Below are 10,864 nucleotides of genomic sequence, written 5' to 3' on the forward strand. Positions count from 1 at the left end.
TGGTGCTACTGAAGAATGCTGAAGATTAGATGGGTAGACCACATAACTAATGAGGAGGTATTGAATAGGATTGGTGGCACAACTTGATTAGAAGAAGGGATCGCTTGGTAGGACATATTCGGAGGCATGAAGGGATCACCAATTTAGTATTGGAGGGCAGCGTGGAGGGTAAAAATCGTAGAGGGAGACCAAGAGATGAATACACTAAACAGATTCAGAAGGATGTAGGCTGCAGTAGGTACTGGGAAATGAAGAAGCTTGCACAGGATAGAGTAGCATGGAGAACTGCATCAAACCAGTCTTCAAACTCAAGACCACAAAAACAACAACAACAGCACATTGCATCTCAGTTGTAGGTTTATCAGACGTGTTCTATTGTCTAGCATTTTGATGATCTTGGAGAAAGAAACCCTCTTCCTTAAAAATCAACAAGAATGCTGCAGATCTTGGATACTCAGCTCACTCTGTTCGTCCATGACATTCATAATGACATAGAGAAACATGCTAAGGCATCATGCCGCTTTACTTCATTTCCGGAAGGTATTCGCTACAGTTCCGCAACGTCGTTTAGTGTGGTACCATATTCATGATTGCATACAGGACGCCCTTGCAGGTAGAATTCAACATGTCGTTCTTAAGACAGCATAACCGACAGACGTAAAGGAAATGTCCAGATTACGCAAAGTCAGTTTTATAGGCCGTTACTATTGACAATTTGTATTAATTATTTAGTGGATGACGTTGAAGACGAAGATATTGTTGTCTATAGGATCGTTGCAACGCCAGAAGGCTGTAACGAAGCGAAAGGAGAGCTGCAGAGGATCAACAATTGGTGTAGGGACTTGCAGTTACCATGGACGTAAATAAATCTACCGCAGCGCGCAAAAAATAGACGAAGAGATCCATTGCCGTTCGACAACTTTGTAGGTGACATACCACTTGAAGCAATGAATGAAATAAAATTCCTAGGAATAGCGTCGTTGATTAGTAATCAAAACGTTTTCGGTCCTGGTTTCGGACCTCACCACCGTTTAAATTTTGAGTAAAAGTCAACAGCAGGGGCGGCTGCGGACGAGAATAAATTATGTCGAGAAGTTATTAATGAAGAAAATAAGGGGATAAGAAGTCAATCTCGTTTAGTCAAAGTCCTTGCCAAAGAGGGTGGAAGGACAGGCATACTTTCAGGGCTCTCTCTTGCCATTAGGGTAGGAAACAGTCCATAGAGGTAGAAGAATCAGCAACGATCAACTTCATTAAGATGCAGAAGGAATGGAAACTAATGAATTTAAGACACATAATGTGTATCGACGGGACATGTTGCCTGTAACTGAAATGTGTCATGACGAGCCCTCCATTGGCCAAAGATTCCAGACCAGGCTCCCACTCGGATCAGTGGGAGGGGACTAGTAAGAGGGAACTGACCATGAGAAAAATATTGAATAACCGACGAAAGGATAACGTTCTACTTATCGGGGCGTGGAATGTGAGAAGTTTGAACGTAGTAGAGAAGCCAGAAATGCTAAGACTAAATCTAGATATAGGGGTGTCAGTGAAGTGAAATGGAAAGAAGACAACGATTCCTCGTCAGATGAGTATAGGGTAATCTTAACAGCAGCAGATGGTACAGCAAAGTGTGACTTAGTGTCAACAGTTCAGTGACAGAAATGTTCTTCTCAGAATCTAAAGCAAACTAACACTGACAATGATAGGTCATGCATACATGCTGAGGTCGCAGACTGAAGATGAAGAGACAGAAAGTATACGAGGATACTGAGCGGATAATTCAGTATGTAAAGGCAGATGAAAATCTAATAGTCAGGCATAATGGAGTGATGTTGTAGGCGAATGAATAGCAGAATGGGTCATGGGAGAATGTGGGTTTGGTACTAGGAGTGAGAGAGGAGAAAAACAAAAGGAATTCTGCAATAAATTTCAGCAAATAATAGCGAAATATTCTGTTCAAGAATCACAAGCGGAGAAAGTACGCTTGGTGCAGCCTTGAGATACGGGAAGATTAGTTCTAGATTACATCATGGTCCAGCATAGATTACGAAATCAGATACTGGACTTTAAGGCCTCCCCAGGAGGAAATGCAGATTCAGACAGCAATTTAGTATTGATGAAGAGTAGGCTAAAGTTTAAGGGACCGGTCATGAAAAACAATGCACAAAGAAGTGGAATCCAAAGTACTAAAGAATAAAGAGAAACGATTGAAGTTCTGTGAGACTACAGATTCTGCAACAATGAATTGCTCAGTAGGCAGTTCAGCTGAAGAGGAATGGATATCTCTAAAAAGACCAGTCACTTAAGTTGGAAAGATAAAAATGTTAAGGGAGATTCGGGACTAGTGAAATACAGTCACTTAGGAATAATATATAGTGGATAGGAAATGCAGAGAATCTAAGGCGAAACGGCTGCATGGAAAATGTGAAGAAATCGAAAAAGCAATGATCGTTGGAAGGACTGACTCTGTATACAGAAAAGTCAAAACAACCTTTGGTGTAATTAAAAGCAAGAGTTTAATGGGAATTCCACTGTTAAAGCAGCGGAGAGAGCCGATAGGTAGAAAGGTACACTGAACGTATCTATAACGGGGAAGACTTGTATCATGACGTGACAAAAGAAGAAACCCTGGTCGATGTAGAAGAGATGGGGGATCAAGTATTGCAATCAGAATTAAAAATTGCTTGGAAGACGTAAGGTCGAATAAGGCACAAGGAATAGATAACATTCCATCAGAATTTCCAAAATCAATTTAAGAAATGGCAATAAAACGACTTTTCTTAATGTGTAGAATGTATGAGTCTAGCGATGTATCATCTGCCTTTCGGAGAAATATGAACCACACAATCCCGATGAGTGCAAGAGCAGACAAGTTCGAGAATTATCGCACAATCAGATTAACAGGTGATGCATGCAAGTTGCTGACAAAGATATTACACAGAACATTGGAAAAGAAAATTGATGATCCTTTACAGGACGATTAGTTGGGCTTTAGGAAAGGTAAAGGCACTAGAGATTCAGTTGTGACTTTGCGGTTGATAAAGGAAGTAAAACTCCGGAAAAATCAAGACATTATTTTTTGGATTTGTCAACCTGGAAAAAGCTGTCAACATTGTCAAATGGTTTAAGATGTTCGACATTCGCAGGAAAGTAGTGGTAACATATAGGGAAAGACGGGTAATACACAACATATACAAGAGCCAAGAGGAAAGAATAAGAGTGGAAGAATAAGAACGAAGTGGCCTGATTAAAAAGGATGTAAGACAGGATGCGGTCTTTCTCCCCTGCTGTTCAATCTATGATTCGAAGAAGCAATGACTGAAATACAAGGGGCATTCATATGAAACCAGGTCACTAGTGTAAAGTAACGGTAACGATTTTATTAACTCAATAATGTAGTTATACACAGTACACATGCTCAAAAATAGTCGTCAAAACTGTAAAGCGTTTGCGCATTTATCCCCTTGCGATACTAGCCGGTCGATTCCATCCTTGAAGAAGCTAGAAGGCTGCTGTCGGAGCCAGGTACTTCGTCGTTCTTTGCGTATTGATGTCCGCGAAGATCTTGTTTTAGATGACCAAAGACATGAAAGTCACATGGCAAAACGTCGGGACTATACGGTGGATCTTCCATCGTTTCCAACCGAAACTGCTGCAATGTCGTTTTCACGGCATTTGTGGTGTGTAGAGTGTAGCAGGCATTATCATGCAGAAGGATAACACCATTGGACAACATGCCTCAGAGTTTCGATTTGATGGCTCGTCTAAGTTTCTGTAAAGTGGCTTGATAAGACTGTGCATCGATGGTGGTTCGCAGTTCCAGGAACTCGAACAGCAGTGGACACTTGTGGTCAAAAAAGAAGGACATCATGAACTTACCAAAACTGCTGTGCACGGCCTTTGATTTCTTTGGATGTGGTGAAGTCGCATGCTTCCACTGCTTGCTCTGAAACTTGCTTTGCAGTTCAAAATGGTGACACCATGTTTCGTCACCTGTGACAATACTCGACAGAGAGCAGTATTCCTCCTCATCGTAACGTTGCAGATGAGTCAAAGACAGCGCCATTCGAGTATTGCGCTGCGCGGCGTTCAATTTGTGGGGATCACACTGCGCACGGATTTTTCGAAAGTTCAACTGTTGATGGATTCTGATTGTGAGGGTACTGGTGTTTAGTGTCTGTAAGTGGTTGTTCTTTGGATGGCTACAATGCCCAGTGGCGCAGAGAGTCGCTAGGAATGCGGTTGTTGAGAGGCTGTGGAAGGTGTAGGCTGCGTGAGCCAAAGGCGGTTGCGCAGCGAAGGATTTATCTCTGTGTTTAATAGTAGTGGCACACGGTTTGAATAATAGTGTGTTTATGTTTGTGCAGTGTGCGGAAGGAAATAAATTAAATTTTACAAGTTCTTAATGCGTCTCTATCAGTTAGTACCACACAATTGCATTTAACAATGAACGAAGTCTCGATATACACGGTCAACTACAACAAGAAGATTGTAACATAATAATCATTAATTTATCCATATAATCTCCAAGAAGACGGGAGCCTGTATTTGGCAACGCGTGTATCGGACGTCGATTCCTTCGCAATCTTTGGATCATCGGAGAAGACGGCACAACAAACGGTGAGTGAAGCAGCTAATTGTGACAGCGGTGGTTCGTTTCTAATTGTTTTCCACGTTGCGTAGGAACAATTAGGAAAGGACCTCTGAACTATGTTAGAGACTGTGATACTTATAATACGATCTTTTAAATTAAGTGTTGGAATTAATTATTAATGGACAGTGATTTTTGTGAACATTGTTAACATGGCGGACACAACGCAAAACAACAGTGAAGTTATTAATGAGGAGGGACAAGTCAACGCTTTAGTCAATGTAGAATGGCAGTTTGGACCTGAGAATACCATACCTAACGTAATGGAAGATGGTGGTGCAGTTAGTTTCGATTCAACGACCCTTAGTTCAATACCAGTGAGTAGTCAACAAACGAGAACGAGGGTTATTACTAACGATTTGATAGTGCACATGTTGAGAGAAATCAAACAGGAAAGTAGGAACGCACTTAATCAGAATCATAAGGAGCTCCAAAAGAGATGTGATACCAAACATGAAGAACTTGAAAATAAAATGCAAGATCTTAACACAAAAGTTAATGAACAAGGTAAACAATCGAGCACGTTAGTTAACAAAGTTCAAGAAACAGATAAGGCTCAAAACGATGAAATTTTTAAAATTAAGAGTACATGTAAGGCAACAAAGAAACAATTGTTAAGTTAGTTCAAGGTGTACAGACACAATGTATTAAACTGAGTACCGAAATAGGCGAAATTCGCCAGAAGGTAATGTCATCCGAAAATGGTTTGAAGAATGTCAATAAAGGCGAAACACATATCTGGAGCATCAGTATTTCAGAAAATTATTCACAGAACAAAGAAAATTGAATCTGCATTCTTGAGTAAATCTTTGTCGCGAGAAAAACAATGGGATGTAAAATCAAAGATTCTTACACCGTGGAACTACGCAAGACCTTATGGAACAATGCGTGAATATATGCAGAAATTTTGGAACGACAATCCCTGTCTTGATGATCCGGTCAAGGAAGAGGAATTGATGTTAATTTTGATACAGAAGCTACCTTTCGCGGTACGTGAAAAGTTAGCACTCACTCCAAAATTGAACATGGAGCAGACCTCCCTAATGATCGATAGAATTGATGTACTTAACCATGAACGCGAATAGCGCGAGAGAAGTAATGACGATCGTCATTCGTGTAGTAATGGCTCACCGCGACAAGAGTTTATGACCGAGCAGATTTGATAGAAGACGGGACGGGAAACAAAGAAGAAATGAGTTTTACGCACCCAACAGATTTAATTTCAATCGGTACTCAGATCGATCACATTATGAAGAAAACAGAAGACAACAACGATCGCAGGAACAAGAAAGGAGCCCAGAGCGTAATCCACAGGAACTTTAACCGGTAAACTAATTCAAGTTTCGGAGACGACCCGCTCCGAAACTCAAGTTACAAGAAATGGGTCGGATGTAGCGATTAACGCAATCAAATGTGAACAAGTGGATGATATTAAAGACGATTTGTATCGAGAGGATGAAAATGATGAACAAGAAATCTTAATGCCTTTTGTAGAGGTGGAGGTATGCGGAATTACTGTGGACGCACTACAGGACTCAGCGAGCGAAGCGAGTGCAATTTCAGAAAATCTGTTGTCACAACTAAATAATCTGGTGGCATTTCCAACATTCCCTGTGAACGGCGTACGTATTGTTAGTGCTGTAGGTAATAGAAGCAAACTCAATAAAGGTCAAGCTCTATTGAAGTTTAGAATCAATGAAGACGAGTATGAGCAGAGCGTATTAATTGTAGGATCTCTTAATGTCGGATTAGTTCTTGGAATCGATTGGTTGACTGAAATGAGGTGCAATATTGAATTTGAAATGGGTCGTCTGCGGAAGAGAATAAATAGTGTCGAGAAGAAGATAATGTTTAAAGGATTTATTAATGAAGAAAATAAGGGCGATGCGTGCGTGAAGATGAGGCTAATGCGCTTCCGTGGAGCAGACGAACTGGCGACTTATGATTCTGAGCCAGATCCTGCTCTGCGTGAGAAGAATAATGATGAAAATGCGCTGGCTGGTATTCGAATCAAGATTCAGGCGTCAGTGAACTTGACAGAAACAAAAAGAGAGGAATTAATGGAAGTGCTGAGACGCGAAGTTGACCTGTTTTCAAAATTACCTGGATTAATTAAAGGATGTGTTGGCAAAATTAAAGTCAAGAAACATGAATAATTTCGCAGCAAATCGTATGCAATACCTTTAGCGATGATAGAAGCAGTGATCAAGGAGACCAAAGGGATGTTCGCTAATTAGATACTTGAAAGATCACATAGTGAACATAATCTGGCAAAAATCATAGCCTACAACATGGTGAGAACATTAAGTTGTATAAGTTTCCTGAACTATCACAAGGAAGTGTCAATTAGTGAGCGTGTTTAGTTATAAATATGCTACGTTACTGATGGGCAAACCTTTGGACGCTTGTATCATGTATTTTGGTTTTCAGGAAGCAGACAACAGTGCACAGTTATGAGCGCGTTAGTCTTTTGTTACCTCACGCTGGCGTAATGTTATTTTATTGTTTTCATGCCTGTCTGCCAATGGCATTCCACTCCCGGCGCGCTATGGTTTGGGGGAGGGGGAGTTGGCTGACGTCACGAACAGCTGACTGACATCCGGCACTTCTCAACATAACGGAAACTTGCCACCGACGAACCGTACGGTGGAATGCAGCTATTTTTCGTGGGCGTAACAACAGCTCCTGTCTCCAGCGGCGTCGATGTCACTCTTCCACCACATCAACCGTCGAAGCAGGGTGTGACGACCAGCTCAACACATAGGACAGTGATAAAAGTACAGTAACAAGTGCTGGTGATGTTCTCCTTTGTGCTCATCAGTGGCAGTTGTCATTCTGGTCTCGAAGATGCCTCGTGGCAGGTCACAAAGATGTAGCCTTCCTCGCCCGACAGTGTGTCGGAGATGCACTAGAGACGTGGCACTGTATTGCACAAACTGTTACCTAACACCAAATAGAGAATCGAGTAGGAATGAGGCAAATGCCATCAATCCTTCTGATGAAGAGCCTACTGATCTGAAACTTCCTGGCAGATTAAAACTGTGTGCCCGACCGAGACTCGAACTCGGGACCTTTGCCTTTCGCGGGCAAGTGCTCTACCAACTGAGCTACCGAAGCACGACTCACGTCCGGTACTCACAGCTTTGCGAAAGGCAAAGGTCCCGAGTTCGAGTCTCGGTCGGGCACACAGTTTTAATCTGCCAGGAAGTTTCATATCAGCGCACACTCCGCTGCAGAGTGAAAGTCTCATTCTGGAAACATCCCCCAGGCTGTGGCTAAGCCATGTCTCCGCAGTATCCTTTCTTTCAGGAGTGCTAGTTCTGCAAGGTTCGCAGAAGAGCTTCTGTAAAGTTTGGAAGGTAGGAGACGGATACTGGCAGAAGTAAAGCTGTGAGTACCGGACGTGAGTCGTGCTTCGGTAGCTCAGCTGGTAGAGCACTTGCCCGCGAAAGGCAAAGGTCCCGAGTTCGAGTCTCGGTCGGGCACACAGTTTTAATCTGCCAGGAAGTTTCATATCAGCGCACACTCCGCTGCAGAGTGAAAGTCTCATTCTGGAAACATCCCCCAGGCTGTGGCTAAGCCATGTCTCCGCAGTATCCTTTCTTTCAGGAGTACTAGTTCTGCAAGGTTCGCAGAAGAGCTTCTGTAAAGTTTGGAAGGCAGGAGACGGATACTGGCAGAAGTAAAGCTGTGAGTACCGGACGTGAGTCGTGCTTCGGTAGCTCAGTTGGTAGAGCACTTGCCCGCGAAAGGCAAAGGTCCCGAGTTCGAGTCTCGGTCGGGCACACAGTTTTAATCTGCCAGGAAGTTTCATATCAGCGCACACTCCGATGCAGAGTGAAAATCTCATTCTGGAAACATCCCCCAGGCTGTGGCTAAGCCATGTCTCCGCAGTATCCTTTCTTTCAGGAGTGCTAGTTCTGCAAGGTTCGCAGAAGAGCTTCTGTAAAGTTTGGAAGGTAGGAGACGGATACTGGCAGAAGTAAAGCTGTGAGTACCGGACGTGAGTCGTGCTTCGGTAGCTCAGTTGGTAGAGCACTTGCCCGCGGAAGGCAAAGGTCCCGAGTTCGAGTCTCGGTCGGGCACACAGTTTTAATCTGCCAGGAAGTTTCATATCAGCGCACACTCCGATGCAGAGTGAAAATCTCATTCTGGAAACATCCCCCAGGCTGTGGCTAAGCCATGTCTCCGCAGTATCCTTTCTTTCAGGAGTGCTAGTTCTGCAAGGTACGCAGAAGAGCTTCTGTAAAGTTTGGAAGGTAGGAGACGGATACTGGCAGAAGTAAAGCTGTGAGTACCGGACGTGAGTCGTGTTTCGGTAGCTCAGTTGGTAGAGCACTTGCCCGCGAAAGGCAAAGGTCCCGAGTTCGAGTCTCGGTCGGGCACACAGTTTTAATCTGCCAGGAAGTTTCATATCAGCGCACACTCCGATGCAGAGTGAAAATCTCATTCTGGAGCCTACTGATCTGTTGGTTGGTGTTGGGGAAGGGGTTTTGCTATTAGACGTTATTCATATTGACAGAACCATATTTCTTGATTCCTAGCAGTCAACAGTCTCTCACAGTGCTATCTTTGCTTAATGATTTGTTTTGGTACATTAGCCCTCTTGACAAACCCACAGTGATTGAAGTGAATTACGCTTCTTGTATAACTTTACGGAGGCCTACAGAGGCTTTCCTGTTTCCGTTTCTGTCGCACGCTTCCTGCTGAACCACTCGCATTCACACACCGCCTCACTGAGCTTACTGTTTCTGCTGGCCTGCTTCCCAAGCGAACTCGCTGACGAGCCATGCCGCAACTGTTGACACACTGGGGCCAATGTGTACACAACGTTCGGCAGTGAAATTAGAAATTTTAAGTACTGTGTTATCGAAGGTTGCGAGATGTACTGCCTCCAAGTAATTAGAGAAAGAACAAGAAAGACTTCTTGTACATTTCTATTGAACACATACTCCAAGCACGAGATAAAACATTTTGTTTCATACGTCAAATCGAATAGATCCTGCTTCGTTGCACCCCCAAATTTCCTTGCCCTGGGTCTCAGGTGGGGAACCTGTGTGCTAAAGTACGTGCACGCCTCAAGATTCTACCCCACGTGAGAAATCAGACAGGCTCCCGACACTGTAAGATGGTAGCCGGTATTTCTCATCACGGACCACGTTTCTTCTAGGGGAAGGAGCAGACGGGGAAACTGAGAGATCGGAAGAGCCATGTCTGAGGGGTTCACTATTTGAGGCATCCAATCAGAGAGCCTTCACATGAGTACCTACACTACTGTGGGGTGTAAACGCTGGGAAAGAACTAAAGCCAATAATCACTGCTATTGGCCTGAGGAGACGCTGACAACGACTTCCGAATTCTACATTCCTGATAACGTTTGATCCAGTGAGTGACATTCGTTGCTGCTGAGAACTCAACAAACTGTTCAAGATCTGCACACTAAGTGATGAAGATGGCCTATCACAAACGATCGCCACAGAACCTAACTCTATAAACGAATATGACTGTTGTGAAACGACCTGTTCTATTTCAGACCACTAACAAAGATATCTTTACTTCTCCTACCAATAAACAGGAAGACCAAGGTCATCTACGATGAAAGATCGACGATGATAATATTTTGTTGAAAAGTATGCTTGTGTCGAAATGTGAATCCACGTTTCCGCTTGTTTGTGGCAATACTTTTAGAAGTGATTGCGAAAAGGCAGAATACGATCACCCGATTACTTTTGATAATTTCTGACAGGACTGCGCTCCATCAAGTTCAAACTTATCTCAGTGACTGGCGTTTTCATGAATCAACAGCGTCTCGACGTCTGATTATCTCTAAATTCAAAGTACAGCTACAGCGAGAGACAGAGAGTCTTCCAGAGTACGAGCAACTGCGACACAGGCACACATTCAGTCCGTGCAGTTCTCGTGTTTATTCACTTATACGAGTATTTACATATATAGGCGGAATCTGGTATTTAGTTTCGTGTTCGATTAAAATTACATGTGTCTGATAAATTACCCTCTAAAACACAGGTCCAAAAGCGTTCCGTAAAACTTAGACGTCCTTATCGCCTTGACAGTTTTAAAACTCGTGCGTATGTCGTGGCATATTCTGTATCTTAGAGTGCAATGAAAATCGCATGTTATGCTATATAATCTGTTATAATCAGAATATGTGCTTTTTACTATTTTAGCACTAATACCCTTGTTTAAAGA

At 43.0% G+C, this 10,864-nt stretch overlaps 1 non-coding gene across 1 annotated transcript; it reads left to right on the top strand.

The window, feature by feature from the left end:
- Positions 1-8,665: 8,665 nt before the first annotated feature.
- On the top strand, positions 8,666-8,740 carry Trnap-cgg (transfer RNA proline (anticodon CGG)). Its single transcript has one exon. It is a non-coding gene; the product is annotated as a tRNA-Pro (tRNA).
- Positions 8,741-10,864: the final 2,124 nt, after the last annotated feature.

This window comes from Schistocerca gregaria, chromosome 1 (assembly GCF_023897955.1).
Source record: "Schistocerca gregaria isolate iqSchGreg1 chromosome 1, iqSchGreg1.2, whole genome shotgun sequence".
In the NCBI taxonomy this organism is placed as follows: domain Eukaryota; kingdom Metazoa; phylum Arthropoda; class Insecta; order Orthoptera; family Acrididae; genus Schistocerca; species Schistocerca gregaria.